This window comes from Doryrhamphus excisus, chromosome 10, assembly GCF_030265055.1.
Source record: "Doryrhamphus excisus isolate RoL2022-K1 chromosome 10, RoL_Dexc_1.0, whole genome shotgun sequence".
Taxonomy (NCBI): Eukaryota; Metazoa; Chordata; class Actinopteri; order Syngnathiformes; family Syngnathidae; genus Doryrhamphus; species Doryrhamphus excisus.
Genome location: NC_080475.1, coordinates 2386846 through 2406388, shown reverse-complemented (window position 1 = coordinate 2406388; position 19543 = coordinate 2386846). Strand labels below are relative to the sequence as shown.

The 19543-nt window shown below is 38.2% G+C and overlaps 1 protein-coding gene across 3 annotated transcripts in view; it reads right to left on the bottom strand.

The window, feature by feature from the left end:
* The window catches only part of fxyd5 (FXYD domain containing ion transport regulator 5), a 71053-nt gene that overhangs the window by 35643 nt on the left and 15867 nt on the right, over positions 1 to 19543 (bottom strand). For 2 of the 3 annotated variants that reach the window (XM_058083697.1, XM_058083695.1), the window contains exons 1-3: positions 10863 to 10910; positions 10458 to 10591; positions 9842 to 9965 (exon numbers count right to left, since the gene is read on the bottom strand). The exons of the other annotated variant lie outside the window; for it this stretch is intronic. The gene's annotated coding sequence lies outside the window, so the exon portion shown is untranslated. Of the gene's footprint in view, positions 1 to 9841; positions 9966 to 10457; positions 10592 to 10862; positions 10911 to 19543 lie in introns of those variants that run through there. 3 annotated transcript variants of the gene reach the window in all.

The following is a 19543-nucleotide window of genomic DNA, read 5'->3' as shown; positions in this document are numbered from 1 at the left end:
GACAATTAGGAATCGCCAATTAACCCGGAATACCCGGAGAAAACCCACACACGCACAGGGAGAAACTCCACAATAAGATGACCGAGAGTGGAATCAAACTCGGGTCTCCTAGCTGTGTGGCTTGCGTGCTATTGTGAACATTCATATTCAATATATTGAATATATTGAATATGTTCATATTCAGGCTGCAGGGTGGTCGAGTGGTTAGCGCGCAAGTCACACAGCTAGGAGATCAGGGTTCAATTCCACCCTTGGCCATCTCTGTGTGGAGTTTGCATGTTCTCCCCGTGCATGTGTGGGTGTTCTCCGGGTACTCCGGTTTCTTCTCCAAGGGAATAGGTGCAGATTCTGGAAGATCTAGAAAGCTTTCTGTGCGAGTTTTTCGTATTTTCATTTCCCATTGGAACTCACAAGCACCACAGAACAAGTTCCGTATACGCTACTTTATTTGTAACCATAGCACATGTGAAGGTACACCGCCATATATGCATAAATATCGGGACAGGAAGTAGAACTTGGAAGACTTTGGAACCAATACGTTCCAAAACATTTGTCTATAAAGCGTATATCCACCAGCATCCTGATATGAAGAATGCTTGGTTTGATTGACACTGTCATTGTTTGTGCAATTGACTCCATAAACTCTGGCATCCTTTCTTATCTTCTTCCTTATGTCCAAAAAAAAGTGTGTATGCCTCCATTCACTATAACATAGACACACAGAAAAAAACAATTTCAAATTAAGTATTCCTTCCACGTGCATCAACCACACGCCCTCTGGTCACTGGTCTCGTACGTGACATCTAATCTTGCATTATTGATCGGCCGGGCTAGAATCCCACGCCAAGTCAACAAGAGGCATAATGAGAGATACTTTTAAATACATGCAGTAAACTGTTATTTTATGGCGCATGTGATGAAGAAGTGATGACAGAGACAGGAGAGAGTACAGCAGGGTACCACAGGCCTGGAGGAGGAAAGACAGGTTTAAAATCGCCGCGCTTGTATTCAGGGAGACAGCAATCCTCATTTAGACTGCATACATTAGAGCCATAATGAGAATCACATTTGGCAGGGTCCCATGCTAGCTAACCTGCCATGTTTTATTCACACCCTAAATGGCAGCGCTGAGTGCTGACTTGCAAGCTCAGCTCAACTAGGACCTGGTTTTATAGAGCCATCACACAGCCCCGCGTCACCTTTGACCGGCTTCTCGCTGTCGTGCAGCCAAACGCAGGAAACCTCCTCTGGGTTGGCTGAGACAAGCAGTGGGATGGTTGCCATGTTGCCCCTCTACCACCCACCCCCCGCATCACCACCACCACCACCTGGACCTGTGTGGGCTGCTCTGGGCTGAACTCCTGTGGGTCTGACGCACACAGAAAAGAACTGGACCTGGGCCAAACACACATGAAGAGAAGCATAAATACTCCAGCTATTCCCTGCATGAAAGTTCCGAACAACAAACGTCCCGCAAATAATTTCCAATCCAACCAAGCTCGTGCTCATGGACGATAGGAGGAATGAAGAACCGTGGGAGGTGGATGGACAGGCATTAAAATGACTAGTGACAGTGCTGTTGTCCAACTGCTGTTCCACACAAACACACAGTGACATTCCTTCATGCTCATGCACAGTACACAGCTTTGAAGCCGTGACGGGCTGCTGCCTGTGAAATGGCATCAAACACAAAACACGGCCATGCAGCAAAGCAAATGCACAATTAGGACACACGACTGCAGAGCTCGACAGACCCACAAAACAAAAAACACAACAAAAGGGTTTCAAGCACACCAAAAAAAAAAAAAAAAAGAAAACCCACACATTGAAAAAAAAAAGTCACATCACTCATCGCATTGTTTGAGAATCATGCAAACTCTTGCTCGTAAGGCAAAACAGAAACAAACAAAAAAAAAAGTGTTCTCCCATCTGGAAGAATGTGTCGGCGCCCTCGTTTAGCCCGGGAGTGGACGCCTGGCAAATGATCCACTGCTCGTGATGCAGTGAGCGGAGATTTAAGGATAGAATACTGCGTGCTGATACACCACTGTACTCAGCCTTCCTGGGTGGCTGCTCCATCCCTTCCAGACCAGGACACAAATCTCTAGCAAATCAGATCATCCCCAAGCAAGTTCATGAGACCATCTTGCACATTTGTTACTCTAATTTGAATGGATAGTTATACCTGTACACATAAGTCATGATCTCTTTACTGGAAAAACTCATAGAAATATTCTAATGTACTATAATGTACTATACATAAATGTAAATGTATTAATATGGCTGAGATTGAGTGGAAAAAAGGTTCTCCTCTCATTCTGTGTGGAAGTGGTAAGTTCATTGTCTTCATTGTCCAATTATTATTATTTTTTTAAGTATTGGAGAGTGTAACTAGGCTGCACAGTGTTCAAGTGGTTAGCGTGCAGGCCACACTGCTAGGAGACCGGGGTTCAATTCCACCCACAGGCATCTCTGTGTGGCGTTTTCTCCGGGTACTCTGGTTCCCTCCCACATTCCAAAAACATGCTAGGTTAATTGGCAACTCCAAATTGTCCATAGGTATGAATGTGAGTGTGAATGGTTGTTTGTCTATATGTGCCCTGTGATTGGCTGGCCACCAGTCCAGGGTGTATCCCGCCTCTCATCCGAAGACAGCTGGGATAGACTCCAGCACCCCCCTGCGACCCTTGTGAGGATAAGCGGTAGAAAATGAATGAATTTATGAATGAGAGTATCACTAGTTAGCTCAGTCGCTCGCTATGCTACCAGCGGCCGTTTCTTATATAGCGATATCATAGTTTGAATGTGATGTAAACAAAAATGACAAAAGTGTGTACAGAGTTCTAATAATGTTAAAAGCCTGTATTTTAAAGTCCGAAACAGGTTTCCTATGCAATCACTGTGAAAATGTTCTATTTTCAATCCTACTTAGCGATAATTCACTTATCACAGTCGAGTCTGGAATCAATGAATGCTAATGCTATTGCTAAAAGCGGAATTACTGTATTTATCTTATTTCATAAAAATACTTAAAAGAACCAATTATATACATTTAAAGCCAAAGCTTTGAATTATGAATTTTTAGTATCAACTTGTCAGCTTTTTCTTTACTTTGTACCTTTTTGCTCCATTTTGTAAATTTTTGCTGTTATTTTTTTGTGATTAATTTTATTTTAAAACCTGCTGTGGGTCAAATATAAACAAGTCACGGACTGCAAATGACGCCCAGGTCGTACTTTGGACACCCCTGCTACAGCGCGAGCCCGACGACCTGGCTCAAGGCTAAACCGTGACTCTGAATCTGATGTAATTATTAGCCATTTTCACTGCAAATGTTGATTAAAAAATGGAGGATAATGTCAACATCAAGCTAGCAACAGGATTGGATGAACTTGGATATCAATTACGAGTGGTTTTCCCCATTCCCTGGTGGTTCCGGATTAAAATCCTCATGAAAACGACTGTACTTTCCTTTGTGGGCCGCCATCTTTTTTTTCTGTTCCTGTTGGTTTCCTGTGCAGGGACCCCTTTTGGCATTGCCTATGTCGCTCATATGACTGAACCATATGAACTCTACCTAGCAACAAGTGATGATGCGACCAGAAAATATTATATATATATATATATATATATATATATATATATATATATATATATATATATATATATATATATATATATATATATATATATATATATATATATATGTTGTTTTTTTATCAAGAGTACAACTTCTTAAAATTACACAAATATTTAAATAATCAGCTCCAGTCAAACATGAGCTGACCCATGCTGCAGGTGATGCCGTCCTTTTGATTGTCAAACCCACTGCTGGAACTTGGCATCAAGAAAACAAGAATTAATATGAAATCATAGAGCTGAACCCCCAATATCCCTGTCATAACCAGTCATATTATGCTTCGGTATTACTCAGTATTAAGCAGAGGTGGTCTTCATCGCTTCGTATGTTGCATCACAATGATAGGTAGCCATTGTTGTCACCTGCAGTCAGGATCCGGACCAGCTCTCGGGTGAAAGGATGTGTGGCTCAGTGCTTCTGTAAGAAGCCTTCTATTCTACATTCAGTAGAACGTTTTTATACTAACGTGAAAAAATGGTTAAGCTTGAAATTATTCTGACCCTGACCACATTTTGAGGGAATGTGATTATTTCCAATCTTTTTTTCAATGGGTATCTTCTGGATGGAAATGATGCAAAAAAGTGGCAAAAGGCTGTAAAGAATTCTTGGACACATTACTGAAAATGATTCAGCCATCGACGTTATGTTAAGATCATTTTAGGAAATACCATTTTGGTCTTTTTTTTATTATTGGTTTGCCTGAGTAAAATGCTTTAAGCTATTTATTTGATCATCAAGCATGCACATTATTGTTATGCTCTTATTATTATGTGGCAATACATTAGTATGGGTTCTATCCATGGTCATCTTTGCTCGGGAAGCTAATACAAAAATTCGACCTGAGACCTGAGATGGGTCAATACATATTTATAGCAGTTCAATTATCAGATTTGGCTTTACAAAAAGAATTTAGAGGACCATATTATATATTTCAGAGAACCATATCGCCTGATATCATTTATTCATGCATTTATCCATTACTATTTCATAAGCTATTTTCAGTATATATTCTGTAATTTATTCATAGTACTCACTCCTGTATTTACATATTTTTTTCCTTCTCATCTATTGAATTATTTTTGCTGTAAGGATGAACATATTGAACACAGGAAGTGGCTATGGATTAAATAGAAATGAGCTCGACTTCTTCCTACTCCTTTTAATTGTGTATTATGTTCCTTATTTAAATTTTCTTTCATTTTCCTACAAAAGATCTAAAGGTGTGAATATGAATATTTTCTGTACTATAAGTCGCACTTTTTTTTCATGGTTTGACTGGTCCTGCAACTTATACCCCGGAGCAACTTATATATGTTTTGTTTCTTCTTCATTGTGCATTCTTTCCCCTCTTTTCCGACCTGTAAGGGTTCTTACAATGGTGTATTATCATAACGTTAATAATTACGTTTGCACATTTTTGTGTTACAGAATTATTTTTTAAACACAGAGTTCCATTGACCGGACTTCCTTATATGGGCTGCAGATTTCCTACACTCCGTTTGGGTGGGAGGCAGAGTCTGGAGGATCTAGAAAGCTCTCTATGCGGTTTATCATGTGTAGCTCGGCTGTAGTCCAGAAGTCAATACAAAGTCTAATAGGTTCCCTTTAAAGCAGGGGTCTCAAACACGCGGCCCGCGGGCCAAATGTGGCTCGCAGGACGCTAGTTTAGGCCCCCTAATTTGCGAGTTAGCATGTGTCTCAAGACCCTGCAGTTGCGCAATATGTTGTAAATAAAAAAAGTATAATTTGTCATGTCTACAGGGCTCTAATAATGCTTTGTTAATTTTAATCTGAAAAAAATAATTTGTCTACCCACCAACTATATGTGGTTTCTTAAGTTTTTATTATTTGCTGTTTTATTATTATTATTATTATATTTATTTATTACTGATTGATTGATTTTCTTCATTCTTGATTTGTTCATTTATTTTTCATCTTATTTTGTGTAGAAAAATAAAAATTAAGATATTTGAGAACAGTAGAATGTTTTATCACAGCTTTTCTTGTAGAAAATCGGAACCAAAGCAAAGTTTATTAATTTTTCTGTTTTTAATAAATGTGTTTTTTTTTTTTTTGGAAAACTTAGCTCCAGTGGCCCCCAGGTAAATTGAGTTTGAGACCCCTGCTTTAAAGTAATGTTTGGCAAATTAAGCTAGTTCCGGGTCCAACAGCGGAACTTGTTCAAATTTTATGGTTAGTATGCAGCTGTAATAAGTCAGTACATATTAAAAATTCTACCTCCAAAGTACGAATCCTCGTCCTCTTCCCTGTCAACCCAACATTATCCCGCTGCATAAGCAAAGCATACACGGCAGGCAACAAACACAACTCACTCTTGGAACATGCTATGAATACAAATGGAGAATTAACAAGTACATAATCACAAATGTTCAGCACGAGCTCTGGTAAGTAATAATATTCAACTCTACTTCTTTTGAACACTTGAATATATTCAGCAGAGCATCATTTTGTACCTCTCTCATGGAGTGGCCATGCTGGCGCGCCACATCTAGATATTAAAGCTCTTATTTGGGTGATTACAGAGAAAGGCACAGGCAAGAAAGACTAACACGAGACGCTGGGCAGGAGCAGTCAGTCTTCATTAACCTCACGCTGTTTCACAGAGTACCTGGTGGAAGATCAAACGAAGATGCGGCTGCCAGACGAATATAAAGAGCTTGGTTAATAACGATCATCGTCTATGTCAGCTTTTATTCACTTTCATCTTATTAAAAAAAGAACAAAAAACAGGAGAGACACACTTTTTTGGAATCGCTGTCCTATTAATTTTGTCAAGTAGGCGCATTCAAGCGCCCATTCTCATGGAGGTCAATTTTCATATTCACGATTCAATTATTGGTTTCCTAAAAGGTATGTTTGACTGAAAGCTAAGGTTTCGACATTTAATATTCTACGCCTTTTTCCTCATATAAAACTTCCTATACTGCTCATTTCAGGGGCGCTTAACACGATTAAACGCAAATCTTGGCCTTCAATGGACGTTGAGGAACCCAGCATTGCCAGTTCTACAGACACAAATGAATGCACATACACAGTATAATACGTTATGGATGAGGACAAAAAATATATTAGCATGGACACAATGGATGGGTACATATCATAACTGATAACAGGTGGAAGTGACATCACATGAGAAGTGTTGCGAGGCTTCATTATGGATTTATTTTGTGTCCGGTCAAATGGCAACGTTCTATGTATGTTTCTGCAACATTTCCCTACACTGAATTGGTTTCGTACATTCATTTTCACGATGAGGAGGAGTAAAATACTACTACAGGAACAATATGTTTTAACAAAGATACAAAAACACTACAGCCAAACGGTGCCAGGATGAGGCACGGTCAGTTTCTTGTTCCAACCCAATAGATTGATAGTTAAAATTCAAACGAAATATGAACGAAATGTGAGAAATTGATAATGTACGGTGGTGGGTTTTACAGCCTTAAAACATCAATTTCACTTATTGCAGGCTATTTTGGCAGTCTATCCCTCGCGATAAATAGGGAATATTATAGCCACCAGTGTTGTTGATCATCCTACCAATGCATACAACACTTCCATTAATGTCTATGGCTTGCCACTAGGTGGCAGTACCACTCTACAACCACCTTCTTGATCCCATTCCATCATGTTTTCAAAGGTTGAGAGGTTGTGCTTTACTTTAGTTTTATTTTACAATGGTAAAATTGATAGTTGTAGAACAGTTAGGAATATTTAAAATCTGAATTAGTTTTATCGTGGCGGTAGTTATAAACGTCACAAACTTGGAAGCCAGTCAGCCATTGTCACAGAACAAACTTTCGACTTTGGAGGATCCAAATATAGTATAGTTTTCGCAGGAGGATTTCAATGTGTTTTGTAAAAGTCTGCTTCATTTCAACCACAGGGGGAGACAATGTGTGATGGCTGCAGGCAAAGTGCTGCACCAGCATGAAGCCCCCTGATGACTGCGAAGACTTGGGGAACGGAGACATGGGGGGGGGCTAGGTCGTGTATGTAAATCTCTGTGTCTACCCCATGTGATACAAAATGTGATGCAATTGTGCATGCCGCACATAAAGAGTGTTGAAAGTTTATTATGTGCTACACCAGTGAGACAGTCTGTGCCCTGGAGCAAACCTGGAAATTTCCGACATTGTTGCATGGCATGAACACAACATCTGAAATGAAAGTGTTTACATGGAATAGGTGCATCACTCAACCGGCATTTTACACTCTGACTCGGAATTGTCGGGCTCTGTAGTGGAAATTGGGCTATTGTTAGACTCGGTGCACCGCGGCTGTTGAATATTAATTCTGTATTTGTTCTATTATAGCTGAAACAAACATTTTCTATTCAAAGAGAAAAGCATAATCTATTAACTATAGGCCTTGCAGTCACACAAAGTGGGCTTTACTGCCTCGGGATTGTACGTCGAAGCAATTCAGCGAAATTAGCATAGCAGCTATGAAAGTGCATTAGTGATACTAATCTGGAGGCAATTGGAAAAATGGCTAATAATCATTAGTTTCAATAATGATGTTAGTAAAAGAATTTATGCTGGGACAGCACAAGACTTGGTTTTGGAGTTAGGACTAATTAGATTGCTCTGCAGCCTCATATGTTCATATCATAAGTAACTGATGTTATGTATTGTTTCTGTTCAGAAATGACATTATCCACGTATACATGGACCCAAATATTCCAATTGCATTCGGTTTATTTGCTCAAACGGAAAGAATCGAACCTTTGTATACACCTCATTCTGAAAGAAAAATGCCAATCCGAATAATCATATAATCGGATTCACAGGGGTGGAATATTCCTTTCCCCAATCCGATTGAGGTATCTTGTAGCCGCTCAAACGGGAAGTTGTCGGGGTGCGTTCTTCTTCTTCTGTTGTTTATTGGCGGTTGGCAAGCAGCTTTCGTGTGCATTAGCGCCATCTGTGGAACAGAATCTAAACCCTTCTATACGCCATTCACAAGTCCAGTTTTTATTAAAAAAGAAAATATATATCTATATAAAACATTTTCCGAGCTTAATTATAAAATATTAGCAAGATTGGATGCAAACATGTGGCTCGAGACGTTCTTCGGTTTTAAAAATGGAGGCGAGCAATTGGCACTGGACTGCTGCGGAAAGTTCGTTTTTGATTCAAACTAAATTTCAAGACTGGACGAAGGAAAAACTGGGAATACTGAGTTATTCTAACAAGTGAAAGAAAACTCGAGGAAGTCAGTATCACGTGATGTTGATGTTTACGCTTTACTGCGCATGCCCCATTGACTATTCTGTTTGATTATAGCGACACATGTAGACACACATACCATTGCTTTTGGAAAAGTCAATCGGAAATATTCCATTCGGAAAGAGGAAAAACTCGTCATTTAAATGTGGCTAGTGACTGTGATTGGGTCGCCGCCTGCAGGAGTGATCCTCAGGTAAAGGTTGTGGCTGGACATTTGGGCTAGTGATATGCGAGACCACTGATTTATTTTCCCATCCAATACTGAGTTAAATTCTGGCTGGTATCAGCTAAACGATCTGATACCGACACTTTGCAAATTCATCTAATGTGTCTGGTAAATTCAATGAAAAGTAGTGTATTTCATATTATAGAATAAGCAATACAAGATATTTTGTTAATGTATTGATTAAATCAATTCTTATTATTATTTTAACTTTATTCACAATTTACATTGTTTTGACAGACAAACATTACCTCAAATGACTGAGTAGGGATGCTCCAATCAGGGTTTTATGCTGCCGATTCCGATACTTGTACTTACCCTTGGGACAAAAACAAGCTCCAAACTAAAAAAAAATAACAATTAAAAATAACAACAAAATATCGGTGTGGTAATTCATGTCACATATGTATGTCACATTTGGCGGCCAAGGACCAAAAACTAGGTGGATAACACTAGCTAGCTAGCCTAGCCGGCAATACAAAGTACAGCCAGTGGCAGCCACGCAAAGCATGTAACCAAAAATGAAGATAGGTTTAGTCAGGAAATGATATATCAGTAGTTTTGATATGGGCCACATCTTGACCGGAACCTCCCCATTCCGACACGGAAAAAAATGATTGATGATAAGAACGTAGTCCCAGATGGTTTGTTGACATGCTTAGAATGCAAGTTCATCATGTAAATTAACTCATTTTTCGTAAAGTTCCGTAACAGATGGTGCTTTACCTTGGTCCATCGCAGAGCGGCTAAAGGGTTTCCACCATGTGACAGCAACAATAATAATAAAAAATTATCACTGCTTTGACTTCCCTTTTATCCAGACCTGCAATGACCAGAGGCTGAGGGGCATCTGCAAGAAAACACAAAAATGTAAATGTAGGGTGAAAGAGCTTGAGAGAGAACTGAAGAGGAAATAATGGGCATAAAAATGAAGCAGGAGTAGCACCGAGAGATGTGCGAGGAGGGGCCATCAGTGGACATAAAAAAGAGAGATGGTTATACGATGAGAACACTCTCTGCAATTGAGTAGGAAGCATCCCTATTTGCTGACACAGCACCAATAAATGGGACACATTTAACGTGACTGTGGATAAGAGGACCAGATCTGATGAAAGTATTAAAAAGAGCAGTAAGATGGATACAGTCCATGAAGCAAAATCACAAATCTTCTCACAGTTGCAAGGTGACAAAAAGTATAGTATCAGTTTACACTTGAATAAAATACACGAGGTCTATTAAATTAAAGAAAGAGGGACGTTTGTTATTGTGGTAATATGTTGCGCACAACAAAACAAATTGCTAATTGCTAACAATGTGGTGAAAGATGGCTTAAAATGGCTACCCATGATGGCGGTGTGCTGTCCTCACAACAGTGTCTGTATGCCGCTCGACAGCCAGCGAACCAATGAAGAAAACTCCGCACACAAGTCTTGCTTTTCTTGCTTTATGAAGCTTTCTTGTAAAAATAAGTAGTCACTGAAACATACAGAAATAAAATAAAATTCCACTACTGCTCATGTTGAAGGCTAAAACACACATCAGTTAACAGTTAGCTAACACACATACACCAACTGTAAATGTAAACTAGCACTAGCATGAAGTTAGCAAACTTGACGAAACAAGTACAACTTTTGAAATAGAAAATACATCTATGTAAGTGCTTTATACAGAATATACTTACAAAGACGATAATTTCCCAATAAACAAGCGTTTAGAGCAACTTTCAGCGTGTTTATGAGGTTTTTACCGTTTTGTTTCTGCCGTGAGGCCAGCCTGCTTTTCACCGAGAGAAAACAACAAAGCTTGTCTATATGCCAGAGCACTCACTCTGTAGTGGCCCAAAACGATACTTTCTAGAGAGGATGTCTCACTCTGTAAACTTTTTAACTTTAGCGTTTTTAAACAATATTTATTAGAACTTTTAGCTATTTATTACTTTCATTTTAACTTATGAAACGTATGAATTATTAATGTATTTGACCCAAAGACATGACATGAGTGCTTTATATGCCAATATACTTACAAAGACGATTATTTCCCAAGAAACAAGCGTTTAGAGCAGGGGTCTCAAACTCAATTTACCCGGGGGCCACTGGAGCTTGGGTCTGGGTGAGGCTGGGCCGCATCAGGTTTTCAAAAAAATAAAAAAAATATTAAAAACTGAATTTTTTTTTTTTCCGGTTTTTACTGTTCTTAAATATCTTAATTTTATCTTAAATATCTTAAAATACAAAAATTAAATAAACAATTTAAGCAGTCATTTCTGGGTTCATGATACCATACAGCATCCATATCAAACTAACATTAAACTTTCATGTCAAGGCGGGGGCCTCAAACTAGCGTCCTGTAGGCCGCATTTGGCCCGTGGGCCGCCAGTTTGAGACCTCTGGTTTAGAGCAACTTTCAGCATGCTTATGAGGTTTTCCAGCCTGCTCTTCAATGAGAGAAAACAACAAAGCTTGTCTATATGTGAGAGCACTCACTCTCTATTGGCCCAAAACGATACTTTCTAGAGAAGATGTCTCACTCTGTAAACTTTTTAACCTTAGCGTTTTTAAACAATATTTATTAGAACTTTTAGGTTTCATTTTAACTAACTTATGAAACATATGAATTATTAATGTCTTTCGATCCAAAGACATGACAGCGGGATTGTGTGCTGGCCTGCACCTGCAGCCAAGCCCACTCTGGAAAATTAGCATTTAACACAAAAAGCCCATTTCATCAAAGAGCAAACAACAAGATGGAGCAACAGTGGCCACAGTTATTAGGGAGGCTAAAAACAACCGCAAAGCCATCGAACGTGGAGGAGTATTTTTTTTTTCCACTATTGTGGACAATGGAAGAAGACGTCGGTGAAGTTGGGCTCCACTGCAATCATAAGAAAAGGCAGGTGGGCTGACGAAGACCTCAACAATCAGTTCCTCCAACTAATCAGGAGAGTGAAAAACACTAAAAGCCACTTTAGTGCACAGGAGCTGTGTTTTTGCATTCAACAGCAGTAGCTTTTCACTGCTGTTTTCCAAGATAAGTGGGGGAAAATGCCTTTTTCACAGACGAAAAAAAAAGCTTACTTTGTTGTGGTTGAAAATGCGACAAGATCATGTAATGAAATACAAATCAACCCTATAGGATATAGGATTGTTTTGTTTGATTATTGGTAGTGTTTTGTGTGTCCATTGTGGATAAACTGAACTCTCATTTGGTCTCATTTTGGATCATTGGACTGTTTGTTTACAAATGGACTCCCAATACAAGTTCATTGTCAAGGTGGTCTCTAGGTCTTGGATGTTGGATCATTACCCAAAACCCAAGTTGGTTTCAGCTTGAGGTCAAGAACAGATAAATAACATAGATATAGATATTCTCCATTTATCCCAGACAGTTTTCCACGTCCTGAAGCAGTAAAACAGCCTCAGACATCACACTACCACCACCATATTTTACTCTTGATAGATATTCTCCATTTATCCCAGACAGTCTTCCACGTCCTGAAACAGCAAAACAGCCCCAGACCATCACACTACCACCACCATATTTTACTCTTAATAGATATTCTCAATTTATCCCAGACAGTCTTCCACGTCCTGAAACAGCAAAACAGCCCCAGACCATCACACTACCACCACCATATTTTACTCTTGATAGATATTCTCCATTTATCCCAGACAGTCTTCCACGTCCTGAAACAGCAAAACGGCCCCAGACCATCACACTACCACCACCATATTTTACTCTTGATAGATATTCTCTATTTATCCCAGACAGTCTTCCACGTCCTGAAAAAGCAAAACAGCCCCAGACCATCACACTACCACCACCATATTTTACTCTTGATAGATATTCTCCATTTATCCCAGACAGTCTTCCACGTCCTGAAACAGCAAAACAGCAAAACAGCCCCAGACCACCACCATATTTTACTCTTGCCAATCACAGGGGCACATATAGACAAACAACCATTCACACTCACATTCATACCTATGGACAATTTGGAGTCGCTAATTAACCTAGCATGTTTTTGGAATGTGGGAGGAAACCGGAATACCCGGAGAAAACTCACGTGCAAACATAGAGATGGCCGAGGGTGGACTCGAACTCGGGTCTCCAAGCTGTGAGGTCTGTGTGCTAAACACTCATCCACCATGCAGCTAGTTTCCATCCACCCATCATTTTTTTTCCAATCTCTCCCTCCAGCCATCCTTCCAACTATTTGTCCAACCGTCTCTTCACTCATCCATCGATCGATCATTTCACCCATCTGTTAGTCCGTCCAGCCAACCTGACGGCTTTCATTTCATTGATCCACCTGTCCTTCCATCTTTTTATTCACTTATTCATCTGTCTAGCTATCCACCTAGTCACATGTTCGCCAAGCCATCCATTTGTCCTTCCGTCTATCTTTCTATCCATTGTTTCATCCATTTGTCGGTCTGTCCAGCCATCCATTAATTGATCCACTCGGTAGTCCGTCCAGCTATTCCTCCCTTTATCTGTCTTTAACTGTCCATCAATCGTACATTTCTCTGTCCATTTTTCAATCCATGCATTCATCCAGCCATCTATTCATCCATCCGTCCATCAATCTGTGTGCGTCTATCCAGTCACATGTCTATTTTTCATTTTGATAGGAATCGTTTAGTTTTTTATGAAGGAGTTCAGATGGAGGAAATCCTACCCCTCCATCTGGTACTTTTACAATCAGTAACTGTTACATTTGTTCACTTCCTGCTTTCCTAATATAGTTTAAGTTTTTTTTTTTCAAATTTTTTTTTGTCCCGTACCGAAGTACAACGTTATTTTGTTGGAGCTGTAATTGGTGCCCCTAAAATCTCAGGCCTTTTCCAGATGTGGCTAAATATTGGTAATGGTAAAATTTTATTTGAACGTGCATCAGATTACAATTGAATGCATCCCATAATCAGTTCACAGTCCCACATATCCAAAAGGAGTAGGAAGAAGCAAAGCTTATTAAATCCTACCCCTCCATCTGGTACTTTTACAATCAGTAACTGTTACATTTGTTCACTTCCTGCTTTCCATAATACAGTTTAAGGTTTTTTTTTGTTTTTTTGTTTTTAATAATGTACCTTGTACCGAAGTACAAGGTGATATGACCATCCAATGACATAATGGGTACCATAGTAAGTGTCAATATAGTGATATATATAGCACATCATGACTGGTTCAAGACTCTTCATTTGTTCACTTCCTGCTTTCCTAATATAGTTTAAGTTTTTCTTATTTTTTTTTAATAAAAAATAAATACTTTTTTATAAGAATTGCTTTCCTAATATAGTTTACATTTTTTTGTAATTTAAAAAAATAAAAAATATATTTTTTTAATAATAAAAAAAATATATATATTTTTATGTTGATGTCGATGTTGATTTTTTTGAAATTATGGAATTTAAAGAAGCATAATGCTATCGTACAAATTAGCCTCTCAGCGTCTTTAAGCAATAGCTTCACATGCAAATGGAGACAAGCTATGAAAAGATGACCCATTATTCTGTAGTAGGAAATATAAAGATGTATGTGTGCCGGGGGGGGGGGGTTACGCAAAGTGTTTTTGGACAGGGGAGAATGTATTCTTTTTCACTTGATCAATTCTGTAGCAAATTATACCTGAATGGCAAGCGGGGCAAGAAAACGTTCCCCACCGCTTTATTTATACGCTCAGTGTAAGTAAATGTGAAGAAAAAGTAGAATCAATATTACTTAAGACTTTGGCTGCTGTAGCGCTGAACCATGTTGCACAACCTCAGGACCCAATGTTATCTCAGGATATGACACCAAGTTATTATCTTAGACACATAGGAGACAAGCAGGATTAAAACAATCTGGCCTTGTTTAATGTAAAGTCACCTGGCCAACCGGTGAGGATCGGATTTGTCTCCCTGCTGGAATGTAATTTTGTGCCTTTGACAGAAGCTAATTCAATCGCACAGTGCCAAGTAGCAGTACGCCGTGCGCCCAAATTCATTGCGCTCACTATAAGCGAATGTGAAAATAAGAGCCGGGTGGAAAGAAAAAAAAAAAAAGAAGGGAAGCAGGAGACAAAGACGCTTGCTGAGGAGAATGAGTCTGGCAGGCGGATGAACACATACGTTACTTTGGCGCGCGTGTTCTCGAGCTTATCCTTTGAGCCAGACATGGAGGAAGACTCTGCACCTGTCAACTCCGCTCCATCGAAAAGACACAATGGAGCGCGGGGTACACAACACATGTAAACACGTGTTTTTTTGGTGTGTGTTCAAGTGGCATATTGTAACCGGATTTAAAACACAACACGATACCTCGGTTTGCCATGCAACACCATTCGTGTCGGGATTATTTTATACACTTTTACCGGCAAGGCGTTGCACAGAAGGGTATGCGACGGACGCTTCTTTGTGTGTTATTTACACCTGCAACAACACTATACGCAGCATCAGAAAAACAATAGCACAATGTAATAGCTGTGACCCGGGAGAAGGGGAAGGTCTACAGAAGAGAATTGGAACATTGTAAACAACTTGGAACTTGGTATCCGTTCTGTGAAAATGCACGATAACAGAATCATAAATTGGAAATATCCTCCCACGCAGTCTATGCTCCTTTCAGTTATTTGGTAATGGTTTTATTTCATTTAAACATGCATCAGATTACAATTGAATGCATCACATAATCAGTTCACAGTTCCACATGTCCAAAAGGAGTAGGAAGAAGCAAAGCTTATTAAATCCTACCCCTCCATCTGGTACTTTTACAATCAGTAACTGTTACATTTGTTCACTTCCTGCTTTCCTAATATAGTTTAAGTTTTTCTTTTTTCAATTTTTTTTTTGTCACGTACCAAAGTACGACATTTCACTGTATAATTTTGTTGGAGCTGTAATTGGTGCCCCTAAAATCTCAGGCCTTTTTACAGATGTGGCTAAATATTGGTAATGGTAAAATTTCATTTGAACGTGCATCAGATTACAATTGAATGCATCACATAATCAGTTCACAGTTCCACATGTCCAAAAGGAGTAGGAAGAAGCAAAGCTTATTAAATCCTACCCCTCCATCTGGTACTTTTACAATCAGTAATTGTTACATTTGTTCACTTCCTGCTTTCCTAATATAGTTTAAGTTTTTTTTTTAAATAAAAAGTAAATATTTTTTATAAGACCTGCTTTCCTAATATAGTTAATTTTTTTTTTTTTTAATTTTTACGTGCATCAGATTACAATTGAATGCATCCCATAATCAGTTCACAGTTCCACATGTCCAAAAGGAGTAGGAAGAAGCAAAGCTTATTAAATCCTACCCTTCCATCTGGTACTTTTACAATCAGTAACTGTTACATTTGTTCACTTCCTGCTTTCCTAATATAGTTTAAGTTGTTTTTTTTGTTTTTTTAAAGAATGTACCTTGTACCAAAGTACAAGGTGATATGACCATTTGTTCACTTCCTGCTTTCCAAATATAGTTAAAGTTTTTTGATTTTTTAAAATAAAAATAAATACTTTTTTATAAGACCTGCTTTCCTAATATAGTTTATTTTTATTGTAATTTAAAAAAATAAAAACTTTTTTTAATAAGACAAATATATATATATATATATATATATATATATATATATATATATATATATATATATATATATATATATATATATATATATATATATATATATATATATATATATATATATATATATATATATATATGTGTATATATAATATTCATATATATATATTTTTATTTAATGTTTTTAGCTGTTTGAAGATGAACTATATCAGCAAGTGATTTTAGTGAAATTTCCTTCAAAACACGTGAAATAAGTCATACACGTCGTTCTTCTTCAATAATTTTTAGATTTAAATAATCAGGCTGTGACCCCCTGCAGGAGACTCAAAATGTGAACTATTGCAAGAAGCGTTCAAACCCGTCTGACTGACCGCTTCCGTTACCGTGAAAGCTCTTCAAAGGATGGCCAACCTTTGGAAAGTGTGATTTCTGCCACAAGGCTTTGCATCAGTGGCAACACAGGTGACAATATACTTCTTTCCCGCCACCCACGGTGTTGCCAGGTTCGCTTCAAAGTGAGGCTTAGATAGAGGAAGTGAATGAGAGAAACAAACATTTTCTGTATCAATCATTTTTTTTCATAGCGCTGACATTTTCAATAATAGATGCTGATGCAAAAGAATAACTTTGAATTTCGTAGTACAGAAATTAATTTATTTATCAATTCATTTAAATGGGAGCTGCCGCAAAATCTGCCACTTTGAAGGGCATATAATTGGCAAACAAAAGAATCCATTACAAATGAAAAAAACCCACAAAAAATATTTTTTTCGAAAATATTAAATTGAGACATGGAGTCGGATTATATTACATGATATAACTACATACATACATAATGTAATATGTGGCGGAGTCGCAGACCATCATACTGCCACCACTATATTTTACTGTTGGTATGATGTTATTTTCTTGAAATGCGGAGTTACTTTTACACCATATGTAATGGGCATCACACCTTACAACAAGTTCAAATTTTGTCTCGTCAGCCGACAAAATATTTTCCGGAACATTTTTATTTTTTGGAAAATTATTATTATTTTTTCAGCAATGGTTTTCATCTTGTGGGGTCTTTTGTGACCTCTTGAATGAGTCATAATGGTGCTCTAAGGGTAATTTTGGTTGCATGGCCACTCCCGGGATGGTTCACCACTGTTCCATGTTGTCATAATTTGTGGATAATGGCTCTCGCTGTGGTTTGCTGGAGTCCCAAAGCTTTAGAAATTGCTTTTTTTTTCAGACCGTTAGAGCTCAAATACTTTCAATTACTTTTTCCCACACATGGCCATGTTTTTTTGTCAGTAACTAATATTTTAATTGTGTGACAAACAAAAAAAGTACAAAATCACAACGTGGATTCAGGTACACTCAATAGTCTGGAAAGTACGGTGTGTCGATATCAATTCAATACCCTGAGAATACAATAACGTAGATGAATGAGAATATTCCCAGAGAAACACTCATCGCCCAAAATATTGGCACACCAAAGATGTTTAATTGACCACCATTGACCAAAAAACATTAGCATTTTTGGCATGCTAATATTTTTAGTCGAGAAGAGCCTTTACAATTGTCATGTGTGACTTACTCCCGTAGGTTTTTACATGCTGTTGTTGTTAGAATACAAATTCTGAACAAGAAGAGAACGCAAGAGATGAAATAGTGATGAAACCAGTCCAACGCTAATCCATCATGGCAAACACCAAACACTTCTCAGATTGCCCCCAAGCCAAATTTTGCTTTCTGGACTGATCAAAGCTCCCTTCACTTCTCAACTGTCGTAGTCAACCATCCTTTTATTTGACCATAAATAGTCATTCCAGGACAGGGAAAAAAAAAAATTAACACGAGACCTAAAATTATTTGGCGGTATGCTGACAAATCATGAAAGTGTTGATAGATGTGTCAGCCATTTTTTTACAGAGACTTTTGGCATTCTCAAACTAACATTACTCGCTTTTAGTGTGTTTGGAAAGTATTGTTATTGTTATTAAAGTTTTTTTCATTCCATGTTAAGTGAAAATGCAAAAGAATTAGTAACGAGTTGTTCAATTCCTCTGCTAATGGGTGCTTAACCTTCCTCTTGTGTTAGTTTGCCCTTAACCGAGGCAACTGTGGGGTCTTTTGTGACCTCTTGAATGAGTCATAATGGTGCTCTTAGGGTAATTTTGGTTGCAAGGCCACTCTCGGGATGGTTCACCACTGTTCCATGTTGTCATAATTTGGAGATAATGCTGTGGTTTGCTGGAGTCCCAAATTATTATCATAACCGGGTCGAAACCGACCCTAACAATACAGTGGTCATAATTTCAACCAGACCATTTTAAAATGTAGTAAAAAATATTTTTTGGTTTTATTTTATTGAAATAGAGTTTCCTCTATTTTCCAGAAAATTTTTATTTTTTGGGAAATTATTATTATTTTTTCAGCAAGGGTTTTCATCTTGGAACTCTCTATTTTTTGGGAAATTATTATTATGGTCATAATGTGGTCATAATTTCAACCAGACCATTTTAAAATGTAGTCAAAAAAAATTTTTTTTGGTTTTATTTTATTGAAATAGAGTTTCCTCTATTTTCCGGAATCTTTTGGAAAATTATTATTATTTTTTTTTCAGCAAGGGTTTTCATCTTGGAACTCTGCCATTCAGGCTGTTTTGGCCAGTGTTTTTCTTATGGTGAAATCATGAACACTGCCTTTAACCGAGGCAACTGTGGGGTCTTTTGTGACCTCTTGAATGAGTCATAATGGTGCTCTTAGGGTAATTTTGGTTGCAAGGCCACTCCCGGGATGGTTCACCACTGTTCCATGTTGTCATAATTTGGAGATAATGGCTCTCGCTGTGGTTTGCTGGAGTCCCAAATTATTATC